This window comes from Aotus nancymaae, unplaced genomic scaffold (genome assembly GCF_030222135.1).
Source record: "Aotus nancymaae isolate 86718 unplaced genomic scaffold, 86718_ANA_hifiasm-v0.15.2.pri h1tg000011l, whole genome shotgun sequence".
Classification (NCBI taxonomy): Eukaryota; Metazoa; Chordata; class Mammalia; order Primates; family Aotidae; genus Aotus; species Aotus nancymaae.
The window spans coordinates 53,951,592-53,966,100 of NW_026988422.1; the positions used below are offsets into that span (position 1 = coordinate 53,951,592).

The window sequence follows — 14,509 nt, forward strand, 5'->3', positions numbered from 1 at the left end:
AGTGGAAAGCAGGTAACATATCTGTGTTTCAGGATAAGCAGGTAACACACCTGCAGCTCAGGACAAGCTTTAAGGCACTGAGGAACTCCAGAGGGAGACGGGATTTGGAGAATAGTCCCTTTTTTGTCTCCCTAGTCACAAAATGACTCGTAATGACACAGTGGGGCCTTGTTTTCCATAGCCTAGAGTTCAACCACTGAAAGGGTCAAAAAGCAGAAACGAGCAATGCAGCTCATGGCTGCTCCTGCCTAGGCTGGAACCTCTGGGAAGTTGTTTAAGAACTATCTGGCCAGCTGGGCGCAGTAGCTCATGCCTGTAATCCCAGCACTTTTAGGAGGCCAAGGTGGGCAGATTGCCTGAGCTCAGGAGTTTGAGACCAGCCTGGGCAACATGGTGAAACCCTGTCTCTACTAAAATACAAAAAAATTAGCCAAGCATGGAGGTGTGTGCCTGTAGTCCCAGCTACTTGGGAGGCTCAGGCAGGAGAATTCCAAGAATCCAGGAGGCAGAGGTTGCAATGAGCCGAGATCACGCCACTGCACTTCAGCCTGGGCAACAGAGACTCCATCTCAAAAAAAAAAAGAACTATCTGGCCAAGTTTGGTGGCTCACACCTGTAATCCCAGAACTTTTTGAGGCCAATGTGGGTGGATCACAAGGTCAGGAGTTCGAGACCAGCCTGGCCAACATGGTGAAACCCCTTCTCTACTAAAAATACAAAAAAATAGCCAGCCATGATGGCAGGCACCTCTGATCCCAGCTACTCAGGAGGCTGAGGCAGAAGAATCACTTGAACCTGGGAGGCGAAGGTTGCAGTGAGTCGAGATCGCACCATTGCACTCCAGCCTGGTGACAGTGCAAGACTCTGTCTCAAAAAAACAAAACAAAAAAACTATCAAGGAATCAGCACTAAGGAGATTAAAAGAAGTAAAGGTCATTATAACAGCTGTTAATAAAGTAAATAGATTGAGTTATGTGGCTTAGAGAAAGTGGCCATTCATTTTTTGACCCTTATCTACTTGCAAACAGGAATGCAAAAGGGTTACAGCTGGAGCCCCTACATAACAAAGTTGTTGAATGAGCTCTGGCCTGCTCCTGCCTTGAGAGCTATGGGACAGAGTCCTGAGGGACAGACAGCACAGAGGTCGCTCTTCTCTCAGCCTCTGGCAATAATTGTGAGGCCCCTGACTCACTATGGAAGGCTGGAGTAGGCATTGTGCAGATCGCATGGATTAGTTTCCTGTGGCTGCTGTGGCAAATCACCACAAACGCGGTAGCTAAAAACAATAGAAACGTATTCTCCCCCACAGGTCTGGAGGGTAGAAGTCCAAACGCAAGGTATCAGCAGGACTGATTCATTCTAGAGGTCCGAGGGGAGAATCTGTTCCATGCCTTTCTCCAAGCTTCTGGTGTCTCCCAGCAATCCTTGGAGTTCCTTGGCTGCCTCGCTCTATTCTCTGTCTTCGTCATCACATGGCCTTCTTGTAAGGATATCAGCCATAGGATCTAGGGCTCTCCCTAATCTAACACAACCTCATCATAACTATTAATAGTCACACCTGCAAAAGCCCTAACAAGGTCATATCCGTGGTTTGGAGTAGACATACATTTGGGTGGAGGAAGGACACTATTCAACCCAGTACAGCTTGCCAATGGCATTTTGGGGCAGATCTCACATTAAAAAAAAAAGGAAGCATTTGGGTTCCTCAAAAAGAGGGCTCAAGTAAACCTGGGCTCTTGGTTCCCAGTGGCGTAGGACGTGGGCAGCAACACCTCCTCCCTGAGCGGTGTCTGTGTCAGACTACACTGCACAGAAATGAAGCCCAAAGGAGCAAAGAAAGTCATGCAGAGAATGAAGCCAACTTCTCCCAAAGCTCAGACAAAGCAGGCACACTTTCCACCCCCTCCCCACACCCCCACCAATTCATGAGCATCTTACCAGAGAAATCTGAGCACTTACCAGAGAAATTTGAACACCTTACCCGAGGAATTCAAATGATGAATTTGTGAGGGAAGTGTGCCTACTCTGCCCACTCTGTCAATCAATCTTATACCCTCTCCCCCGAAGACAACATAGAAAACAGGCAAAAATAATAATAATAATAAAATAAAAAACACACCTTTAGTTTTGTTTTTTCCCTCTCCCTTCTAATCACCCAGGAGGACTGGGGTGACCCAGGGATTTAGCCATGAGAAGAAACGGGAGCTCTCTCAGCCTCCCACACATCCAAGAACAATCCTGGGCAGATGGATCTGTAAGGCAAAGAGTAGAGCAGGACTGAGAGAGCCCTCACTTCCCCCAAAGAGGGTCTGTTCTGCCAGCGAGGACTCATTTCAGAGGCATTCAAGAAAGTGCTGCACAGAACTGCGTCCAATCTGGGCTAAGCAGATTAGTTCCCTCCCAGGGAAAGGTTCTGGGCAGCTGAGCAGGGCAACTCCCTGTGCAGTGGCAGGGGGCTGTCATTACAAGGCCCAGATAGGACATAATTACATGCTCCCTGGAGAGAAGGTTTAATTGAATTACAGAGTGTCTCCTGAGCATCAAAGGCAACCCAGGCTCAGAGGTAGCTGAGCAGTACAGAAACACCATCTGAAGAGCTGGTGGCTGGGCAGGGGTCAGGTTGTGGAGAGGCTCAGGGTTGCCAGTGCTCAGAGGGCTCTGTGGATCTTGCTAAAACTGGGACAGGAGAGGAGGAAGGGCTGAAGAATGCAGAACGGTGGGTGCTCCCTGGTCCTCATGCCTGAGAGCCACATTCCAGTCCCAGGTGTCCCTGGGCTTGCTGCAACCTGGTGTGGCACACAAGCAGAAGAGGTGCCAGGAATTCACTCATGCATTCATTTATTCAGCTGGCATAAACTGTGTCCCAGTGGTGTGTGAGGCACCTTTACTAGAAATGGGGAATAATCGGGTGATGCTCTGGTCTAAGGATACAGCTTGCATGGAGTAGAACCTACTCCTGAGGCCACCTTCTACTTCCCTCTGTGTGTTCCCCACAAGCTGAAGCTAATTCATCATTGCTGCTTAACAAGTCTTTTGGAATTGACTGGAGGAGGGGGGTGTGCAAGTCACTTCTAATGACACCAAACTGAATCCTCCCCACCCAGAAAAAACAAGGAGTGGGTATTGCCTCTGTGTGGCCACAGCCCTCAGTGGTTCCCCCTTCTATAGCAGCTAGCGCATGTGCACGTCTTCCTCAATGACTGTGACCTCCCTGAGGACAGGGACTATGCCTTTCTTCCCTGTGATCAGTCCACAGTATGAGCTCCCCAAATGTCTGCTGATTGTACACTGAGTGATGGATGCTCACCCCACTGCCTCTGCTCTCCTGTTGCTTCTCGGCTCCTTGGTCAGGAGGGCTGGCATAGGCTCTCCAGGGGCCGCAGCTGAGCCCCTCCTGCTTTCATCTTATCATTGCCCCTTCTAGCCCTTGATCCTGACTGCCCTGGGACACCATGGACACGGAATCAAAGGAAGCTCCCTGATCTGAAAACATGGTCCTGAGTCAGCCTTGCCCTGTTCCCCAGGCAGCAGGACAAAGCATCATCTGTCAGTAGTTTCTGGTGATGAAGTGACACAAACAAGAATCCTCAAGGGTGGTTCGGAGCCAGCAGTCAAGGATGGAGAATCCAGATTTCTGAGTTGGGCATTAAGGACTTTATATGGTCCTTGCCAAATCCCCTGGGCCTAGTTGCCCCTGTGTTAAAAGGAAAGAAGGCACCTCCTTAAGGAAGAAATGTGGAATGCATTCTTAGCTTCCTCCATTTGAGGGAAAGGAAGCCTGCTACTTTCAGCTTCATAACCTTATTCTTATGCTAAAATGTGTAACACGATAGAATATGCAATTTAGAAGATCTAGGCAGAAGATCTAGGGCTAAATTTATTTTTGTATTATTATTATTATTATTATTTATTTTTTTATTTTTTTGAGACGGAGTTACGCTCTTGTTACCCAGGCTGGAGTGCAATGGCGCGATCTCGGCTCACCGCAACCTCCGCCTCCTGGGTTCAGGCAATTCTCCTATCTCAGCCTCCTGAGTAGCTGGGATTACAGGCACGCGCCACCATGCCCAGCTAATTTTTTGTATTTTTAGTAGAGAGACGGTGTTTCACCACGTTGACCAGGATGGTCTCGATCTCTTGACCTCATGATCCACCCGCCTCGGCCTTGTATTTTTGTTATTAAAGAAATGCATGCTCATGTTAAAAATTTAAAACAGCACAAAGTATAAAATAAAAGGTTAAATGTTGTCTTTTCACCATCCAGACTGTCAGTCCCACTTCCCAAAAGAAATCACTCTTCGAGGATCTTAATGCGTTAATACAGCATGCAGCCCTTCCACTCCACACCCAGCTGAACGACAGATACAGCTCCCATAGCCACTGCACATGCGACAGTGGCTGCCTCTGCTAACCACTCACCATGGCTGGGTGCAAAATCCCTCAAAGCAACAGGCCAGAAAAGTGTTATGCAGTAGGAAAGGTATAGTCTACTTAGGACTCAGTTGTTTGCACTGTTTCTCAACTGTGTTATGCACATTTTCAAACATAATCTTACACTGTAATTTTATCACACCCTTAGATATAATTTAAAACATTCTTTTTTTTTTTTTTATGTTTTTGAGATGGAGTCTCACTCTGTTGCTCAGGCTGGAGTGCAGTAGTGTAATTTTGGCTCACTGCAAACTCCCCCTCCCAGGTTCAAGCAATTCTCTTGCTTCAGCCTCCTGAGTAGCTGGGACTACAGGCATGTGCCACCACATCCAGCTAATTTTTATATTTTTAGTAGAGACAGAGTTTCACCAAGTTGACCAGGATGGCCTCGATCTCTTGACCTCACGATCTGCCCACCTCAGGCTCCCAAAGTGCTGAGATTACAAGTGTGAGCCACCACACCTGGCTAAAACATTCTTAATGACTACATAATTTATGTTTTGTAGGTACAGTGAAATGATTTTTTCCTTTTATTTTTATTTGACACATAATAATTATATATATGTACGGATACAGAGCGATATTTTAACACACATATACAAAGTGTAATCAAATCAGGGTAATTAGCATATCTGTCACCTTAGATATTTACCATTTATTTTATTTTTATTTATTTGTTTTTTGAGACAGAGTCTTACTCTGTCACCCAGGCTGGAGTGCAGTGGCATGATCTTGGCTCACTGAAACCTCTCTTTCCCAGATTCAAGCGATTCTCTTGCCTCAGCCTCTTAAGTAGTTAGGACTACAGGTGTGCGCCACTGTGCCAGGCTAATTTTTTGTATTTTTAATAGAGACAGGGTTTTACCATTGGTCAGGCTATTCTGGAACTCCTGACCTCAAGCCATCCACCCGCCTTGGCCTCCCAAAGTGCTGGGATTACAGGCATGAGCCACCATACCCAGCCAAATATTTATCATTTCTTTGTGAACATTCAAATCCTGTTATCTGACTTTTTAAGAATATACACTAAATTGCTGTTAACCATATTCACCCTATAATGCTACAAAACACCAGAACTTATTCCTCTTGCATAACTTCACATTGTATCCATTAACCGACCTCTCTCTATCCCCCTCTCTTCCTTCTCATTCTCTAATAAATACAATTCTACTCTCTGCTTTTTTGAGCTCAATATTTTTAGCTCCCACATATGAGTGAGAATATGTGGTATTAGAAGATCAAGGTTTTGATATCCCTAAAAACTCTGTGTTCTCAGGTAAATTACTTAATATTTCTTAGACTCTGAGTCAAGTGATCATAGTAACACTAAGGGTATGACAAAATCCTTGTATTTTTAAAAGTGCAATTCTATGTTTTTATATGAATATTAGAAGTTTTATTATGTAAGAAACATAGCAACAACAACAGTAAGCTTTCTCGGAGGCCTGAACGACAGGGGTAAGGCCCAGGTAACCAAAGTTGTGCCCCTTCTTTCCAGAATGTTCTGATCTCCCTATGGAGTTACCATCATTAAAAACAATTTTGAACAATGAGTGCCCAGTATTTTCAAAGCATTTTACATCAGTTGAATGTCCTCTGACAGTCGGCCCTTGGCTGTGTTCATTTCTCTCTCTAGTCAACCCCCAAAATAGAAAGTCCATATTCTTCCAACAGTCCACACAGGTTAATTAAAATGTTGTTTCTCTCTGCTTTGGTTATAATTACATTAACTCATCATAGTGTCTCTAGTTATCTTTTGCTGTATTTTATGAGAAAAAAATAGAAATCCAATTATCAGCTGCTAATCTAAAACATGGGTTCTATGCGGAGGGGCAAACAATGAAAAAGGCCTGTGGCAGGAGCTGGCTTGAGAACCACTAGTCTAGTGTATGAAACTCACTGAGTTAGCAGAGGTTCTGGAAGATTCCAGTCTGAAAAGGAAATTACCTGCTTCACACGTCCAACAAGAATTTCTGTCCCTGTGGATTCTTCCAGGGAATAGAAAAAGCTTTTGTGTTATATGTAAGATAAAGAAAAGAGTGACTCAGAAAGGATTTTCTCATTAAGATTGGCCCAGTATTAAAGAAATGGTGACAATAATTTCATTTTATGCATCTCAGTGAAATGGAGACTCCTAGATTCTTTACTCCACTCCACACAGTTCTTTCTATCTTGAATTCCAGGACTAGGACTGGCAAATATTTGGCCTTTTCTTCTCACATCTGCAGCTGAGCCCAGATATAGCCTCACAAGTCCTTTCCAAGATGGCCCCCTGGATGGCCACTACTCATTGACTGGAACTGATATAAAAGGAGGGTCCCTATTTTCCACCCTAGTCCTTTGCCCTGGTACATGAGCACCAGATAGAGTCACACACTGTGCCACCTGTAGATGAGGATACTCCAGCTTCCGGGGAGTTCCTGGAAAGGCATCAAGTTTGCAGCTCCTAGGATAAAGAGGGGGTGCCTGCTGGCTCCTGCTAAGTCCAACATATCAGCTGTCCAGCAGGAAAGGGGTGGGGAGGGAGAGCCTCGGGAGTGCTGTCATTCTATCCCTGGAGGCATGAGTGGCAGGGAAGCTTTCTGTCTTGCTTTACAGCACAGGCTGCTCTGGAAATCCAAACCCAGAAAGAGGCTTTGAAAGTGACTCAGTACCCAAATAGTGTACCTGAAAATGACAGAAGATTATCTTCTGACACTAATATCCTGGAGATGACAGACAAGAAAAAAGTAAGGGGGGAGAAATGACCCTGGTGGCCTTGAGATATGTGCTACTGACATCATTCACTCGGAATATTTTCTGTTGAGCTGAGCAGAAGCCAGCTGAATCTTGGCTGTAGAGTCTGTGGTCAGCTTGATGCATTTGACAAGGCTGGGGCCTCCAAAGTGGCTATTTCTCCCATTCTCCAGTCTATTGTCCCAGTACAGGCCACCATCAAATCAGTGCCCTCTCTGGGGTGCTGCAGACCTTAGAACATGTGCCAGTTTGGAGTTGACAGGTGCCTGTCTCACCTGGGACTCCTTTCTGAGTGATGCTGTCTACCACTTACAGATAAAACTGATTAGATAGCTTATCATGGAATTCCCATGGCAATTTCATTTTCCCACTCCATCATTCAGTTATGACAGACTAGATAGGGGAGGGGAGAAGGGTGGGAGAAGCGGGTGCTTGACACAGGGCAACCAACTCATATGTGGTCAGTGGTCTCTGACATGACCAGGTTGAAAAAAAAATCAGATTTCTTCTCTGGAAAATTTAAGCTAGAAGAATAGAAAGAGCTTTGTGGGTAGGAGCAGAACGCATGTATGCAGAGAGGAGCCATAAGCTAGGACTTTGGGTCTGTGAGATACCGTTGCAAGCTGCAAATAGCAAAGAAGAAGCCCACAGAGAGAAGCAGAGGTGCCAGGAGACAGAAAGCATGTCACCCAGGAGGGAGAACATCAGAGAGAGGAAGTGGTCCCTAGAGCTACCTCAGTCCCGATGGCTTTCTGATACCAGTCTCAGTCTGTGCTGCATCCTTACAATTAAACCTTCTTGTCTTCACGTACAGGCAGACAAACAGTTCATAGTGAAGGCAAAAAGGGCACCACCATGAGTGGTTTGTTTCCTGGAAGCTATCAGTCTTCTTGGTGCTATCATAAAGCTAGTTCTTTCTGGCCAAATGACAGGCTTCCTTAAGGGGTACTTTCACGGCACCTTCTTGATCACATAAAGAAATCACAGATCAGAGAGTAGACAGAAAACAACCCAAGTGCAGATGCTGACAGTGTGAAGGAAAGGACTGTCTGGAGTAGGTTAAGATTTAAAGGGGAGACACGGCAAAAGGAATTGAGAAGGGAGGCGTTGAGTGCAAGGAGGAATGGAAGGAAACCCAGCACTAGCCCCTGCAGCACCTAGAGCGCAGAGAAAGAGCGGATGCAGCAGAGAATGTTTAGAAGAGACAGCAAGTGTAAGAAAACAGTATACAAACACAAAGTAGGGTGTAAGGACGGAAATAACGTGACCGTAAATGAGGAACTGCAGCCAGGGCACAGTTAGCCCTTGTGATGGAGGCAGAATACACCTGCATCCCCACCACTCAGAAAGAGGTTTGGAGATGGTAGTGGGGTCGGTGAAGGTCATGCGGAATACATGAGGAGAAATCTAAAAGGTCGACAAATCAAGACCAAATAGTGTGGCTGTGGAGAGATGGTAGCAGTCATCATCCATAATCTACAATTTGTTTTGCAGCCATATCCTGAATATTAAGTTACAATTTCGATGTCACTTATTTTGAAAGTACCAACTAAAGAACCAACAATAGAGTGTTTTCTAAACACTCTGCAAATAACTGCTTCTTCATGAACCCTAACCCACCAAAATGTAACTGAATGGGGTCCAGGCAGGGTTACTCAAGTTGCACCTGTGCATGCTAATCCTTAGCTAGGAAGAGTAAGGATGGTTCCAAGGTGACAGCTGAACTTAAACATACATACATATCTAGTTTTCAGAAAAACACATTTTTCCATATTAAGTTCCATCACATTCAACTTTAAATTCTCCTCTACTTATCCAGGAGATTTCTTACTTGGATCCCCAGTAAGTGGTAGGAGTGGAAATACAATTCCTATGAATGATAACTATCACGCCACCTGAAAATATTTGTCTAGTGCTTTCCTCCATGGTTATTTAGCAAAATTCTCAAAGCATTCGATTCTTGAAAAATGCTTCTAGAATGTGCAGAATTTAAATATGGGGCCGTGCTCTATTTGCAGATCAAGGAGCTCTCTTTCTTCAACTAACAATTACATGCCACTGGCTCTATGCCAGGTTTTGAAACTTTCACACTAGGTTCTGGAAGCACAGCTTAGTTTCTCTTTTAAAAACCAACAATAAGGGACCAGGTGTGGTGGTTGATGTCTGTAATCCCAGCACTTTGAGAGGCTGAGATGGATGGATCATCTAAAGTCAGGAGTTTGAGATCAGCCTGGACAACATGGCAAAACCCCATCTCTACTAAAAATACAAAAATTAGCTGGGTGTGGTGGCACACGCCTGTAGTCCCAGCTACTTGGGAGGCTGAGGCAGGAGAATTGCTTGATGCTACTGCACTCCAGCCTGGGTGACAGAGCAAGACTCCATCTCTAAATAAATAAATAAAGTATATGGGAGAGAATATGCCTAGGTCATATGCCAAATAAGATGCCATTTTATATCAGGTACTGGAGCATCTGAGGATTTTCGTATTCTCAGAGTAGTTCTGGAATCAATCTCTTGTGGATATTGAGGAATTATTATTCTGGAGAGCAAACCGACATGAGCAGACCAGGGCAGGGGCACTGGATGCTCTGCCGCACATGGTGTGGGACTGAGTTAGGTAGAAGGAGAATTGCTGATCCGGTGTTGCCAGGGGATACCGCATGCCTAGTCCCTAAAACAAGTTAACCAGGAGGGCTCTGGACTTTCAGGAGAGTTTTGCAGACATGATAGGGTCTCCACAGAACTTGGGGTGCTTTATGGTTCCTGGAATTGGAATATGTCACGCTTTGACATATTCTTTGACAGTCTCAGTAATTAAGAAGGAAAAAGAGAAAAAGAAAAAAAAAGACATTTCATCAAGGACCTGGCACCCTTCTGGATACAATAGCAAAAGCTTCTGCTAAAAAATCTACATAGCCTTCAATTCTTCCTTTGGGCCTGGAAAGTGGGCAATTGTGGCTGAACAATCAACAATTCTACTGGAAGTGCCCCACTGTTATGCTAAGTATCCCCATTCAACCACTGGCTCAGAAATGGAGTCCCTTCTCAGGACAAATCTGTGCCAAGTACACAGCTCCACTGAGAGTTTCAGGAGGCCACAGTTCTAGTGACTGACTATCTACCTAAAGAGAAGAAGGAGTTTTGCTACTGGTACTGAAGGCAGAAGGAAAGGGAATGAGGGATATTGGCTAAGGGAGAGATGTCATCACCTCTACCTGACTCTCACCCTCCCTGAGCTTGCAGCCTGTGACTCTCTCAAGCACAGAAAGAGTATTCTAGAAGCAAATCGTCTCCTTCTGTGGCCAGAAAGAGACTATCTTAAAACCTTCCTAAGCCAAAGAAAAAGGAAAAAAAAAAAAGATTGTGTTTTAGTTAAATTGGAGAATGTGCAAATTGTATCCTGGAACACTCCAGATTTTTATAGATTTTCACAGAAAGATTTCTTGGGGATAAGACATTACAGAAAAAGTATCCCTGGAAGGGAATGGGCTGCATCATTTTGAAAAATTTTATTATTTTATGGAACAAGGCCGAGTCTGCAGTTCACCAGCACTGCCTAAAAGATGTTCCAACTATGCCTGTCACCTTTTCTCAATTCAGATAGAGAGAGACTTTTAAAAAAATTTCCGTGGGCTCAATATTTTCCTTCCTGAACAGTTCAAGGTGAATCAAGAGATTAAAAATAGTCCATAATATATTATTATTCTTAGTTAAGACATTAGTCACATTGTACTCCTGGACTCACACTTCCAGAGCATCTTTTACCCAAGAATTGCCATATGCTTTCCAAAGTTAACATTTTATTAATGGATTAAAATAAAATGGAGAAGTCTAAGATGGGAAAGGGTGGAGAGAACACTCAATTGGCAGCTTCTGAAGTCCTTTCCAACCCTAACTTTCTATCATAGCTACTCACATGACCTTGGATAAGTTACTTTCCTTTTCTGAATTTCATCTTCATAATTTACAAAATGGGAGGTCAGATACCTTCGAGCTTTAACATTCTGATTTGGTTAGAGAATGTGCAGCACAGCCAATATTCTCTTTTTCTTTGAAGGAGGCCTGTGCTATTTAATTATAGTAGATCTTGGCATTTACATATTTGACATTTGTGGCTTCGACTATTTCCAGAGACCTCAAAGGTCCAAGAGCTGCAATAATCGGTTATTTTGCAAAGGCGGGCTGAGAGCCTGGGGTGTAGGAGCCAGTCGCTTATTTAATGAGTGAAATTAGTGTGCAGGCAGAACCCATACCTCTGTGAGGTTCTGTCATTGTATGCTACAGTCTTAAAGGCCGTAAATCTCAAGAAGCCATGATAGTAATGATTACAAAGATGAGGATTCTTCTGGATCATGAAGACATCAATAATATCCCTCTTAAGTGTCAAGGGTTTATTGTAATATGGATGCAAATTAATCACATATCTATCCCCACTTCACCTCTGTCGCTACTACATCTTTAATGAAGGTTAATTTAGAAACTTCAGTGGTACCACACACATTGCAGGGAGCTCTCGTTGCTCCTTTATTCAATCTGTCTCAACCATACCGCTTCTCCCATGTTCTTTGACTTGTCTGTACTCTTCGATCCTCTCCACTTGACACTAAGATCCTTGAGAGCTGAAATGTCAGCTTGTCTTATTCACTGATTTAATCCCAGTGCCTAGTAATGTACCTAGTACATTGCAAATATTTAACAAATGTTTGTTGAATGACTGAGCACCTTCTGTGACAAGGTAGTGTATTTTTTTCATATTTATATTTAATATTCCCTTGAAGGATAGAGGATATTATTTCTGTTGTCCAACAAAAATCTAGTACGTCAGACAAGTGATGTGGCTTGTGTAAAGTTACTGGTGAGTGGTGGATTAATATCTGCTTTCATATTCCAAAGCTCATGCTTTTCTATTCTTCCATGCTGCTAAAAGCACCTTTGAAGAAGCAAAGCATAAAACCAAACACGTGAATTCGTGGATCCTATATTATTGAGAGAGCACAGGCCTGGCCTCGACTTGATTATATTTAGGGGAGTATAGTGAAGGCAGATTTTCAATGCTACCAGGCTTGGTAGGCAAATAAAGCTACACCAAGAGGGAGAGGTGAGAAAGGGGAGTTGTTCCAAGTATGACACAACTTTGTCCAAGTACCCCGAAGGTGTCCATCTCGGTTTCCAGACTGGAATGGCAATTAGCACAGCCTCTGGGTTCTTGCTAAGTTGGGGTTGAAAGTTGGAATTAAAAAGCAAGCAATCATTATTTAATTAAGCAAGTTGTTTGAAAAACCACTTTTTTTTTTTTTTTTTTTTTTGAGACGGAGTCTTGCTCTGTTGCCAGGCTGGAGTGCAGTGGCGCAATCTCTGCTCACTGCAACCTCCGCCTCCTGGGTTCAAGCGATTCTCCAGCCTCAGCCTCTCGAGGAGCTGGGACCACAGGCGCGTGCCACCACGCCCGGCTAATTTTTGTATTTTTAGTGGAGACGGAGGAGTTTCACCACGGCCAGGATGGTCTTGATCTCTTGACCTCATGATCCGCCCACCTCGGCCTCCCAAGGTGCTGGGATTACAGGCATGAGCCACCACACCCAGCTGAAAAACCACTTCTTTGCTGGGTCTCCTGGTTTGGTTAAGAGCTTTAGAAACTTTCACCTCCAAGTTGGGGCCAGCAGCATCCAGAGCTTGTTAGAAATGCAGGGTCTCAAGCCCTCCCCTAGACCTTCTGGATCCAATCTGCCTTCAGTGAGATCCCTGAATGACTGAATAACACATTAAAATTTAAAAAGCATGACTCCAGAAGATATTCTAAGGTCCTTTTTAGCTCTGATATTTTATGAGTTTAGGTTAGTACTCTTCATAGCAATCCAAAACTGGCATGCTCATTACACAGGATCACACAAAGAGCCAAGTAACCTAAACAACTCAACAGTGTCTTCTGAAGAATATTGTTAATTCATCAATATTACTATTAAGAGTCTTGCTTACTGAGTATATACCATGTACCAGGTACACTGCATATAATACCTTGAATCATCATAATGGCCCTGCAAGAGAAATATTATTATCCTCATTTTGCAAACCAGTAAATGATTTCATAGGTTAGTAAAATTTCCCCAAACTACATTGTCAAGTCAGTAGTGGAGCCAGAATCCTAACACAGAGTACTTAGAGCCCATGATTTTTCTGCTCCATAATATTGCCTCTAGTCGTAAAATTGCAATTTAAAATGACAAGAATAGGGTGCCGTGTGAGAACAGATGAGCGGGTTTTGGACTCATTATTCTGCAATGAATGAAGTCTAAAAAATAAATGAAAGGGATGGATGGGAACGTAGATTTGTTTGCCAAACCTTAGAGTATCTAGACCAGAATCTCAAACTTCTGGAGGTTGGCATACATTTAGAAAGAGTATCACCCAGAAGTGATAATTTGTGAGACTCATTTACACCAAGGTATTATACAAACTGAAAATGCAAATGAGCTTGAGGAAGGTTTAGTCATATTCGGAGATCCTAGGTGCATAATTGATTATTAATAGAATCAGGAAATTAATAGAATGAAGTAAGCCTCTGATCTCTGAAAAACGACCTTTCCGTGCCATGGGTAGAAAGGGCACTGAATCGGAAGAACCACAAGTCTGTCAAATCATGGCAAATTTTGTGGTCTTAATGTCATTTAATGCTTTACCATAACTTCTTCCATACTGACATTGCCATAATTGTGTGAAATTCCACGGACTTTGTTTTCCCAGTGAAGCCCTGTCCTTCATTCATATGTATGAACACTCTCCCCAGAGCACATATAAATGGATAGTATTCTCCAGAAGGCACAGGTTTCTACTTACGTTAACAAATGATTATCCTTCCCAGCAAAATGACTAAACAGAGCTCTAATAAATCAATTTGTCAATGGCCATTTCCCTTCAGGAGACAATATCCCCCAATCCATTTTTGGCTAGTGCAAATATGACCTACACTGAGTGCTTGTGTCTATGGTTCAGAAAATCTTAGAGCTGGAAGGAACTGCAAAAAGGTCTGACCCTGCCTCCAGTCAAGGAAAGTATTGTTATCCCCACTTTGCACATGAGAAAGTTTAGTTCCAGAACCACGAAATAACCTGCCCAAGGTCACATTATTAGGAAGGGATTGAGTAAGAACAGGGGCAGAGCCCCCCTGAGTCACTCAGCTCTGTCACCAGCAGTGCCCAGCTCTTTTTGAGCTCTGTCTCATGGCTGGACCTGGGCAGAAGCACTTCTAGGACACCTCTCCTCACTTCTATGGCTCCCACTTTTCCATGAGTTCCTTCCTCCTCCTCTTTAGAGGTTGTATGGTTTCATTTCCCACTGAAGG

At 43.8% G+C, this 14,509-nt stretch overlaps 1 protein-coding gene across 7 annotated transcripts in view; it reads right to left on the reverse strand.

Moving 5' to 3' along the window:
• Positions 1–14,509, reverse strand: part of SLC8A3 (solute carrier family 8 member A3) — a 144,320-nt gene that overhangs the window by 107,898 nt on the left and 21,913 nt on the right. Inside the window, exon 1 of one of the 7 annotated variants that reach the window (XM_012438226.3) lies at positions 1,960–2,035. The exons of the other annotated variants lie outside the window; for them this stretch is intronic. The gene's annotated coding sequence lies outside the window, so the exon portion shown is untranslated. Of the gene's footprint in view, positions 1–1,959; positions 2,036–14,509 lie in introns of those variants that run through there. 7 annotated transcript variants of the gene reach the window in all.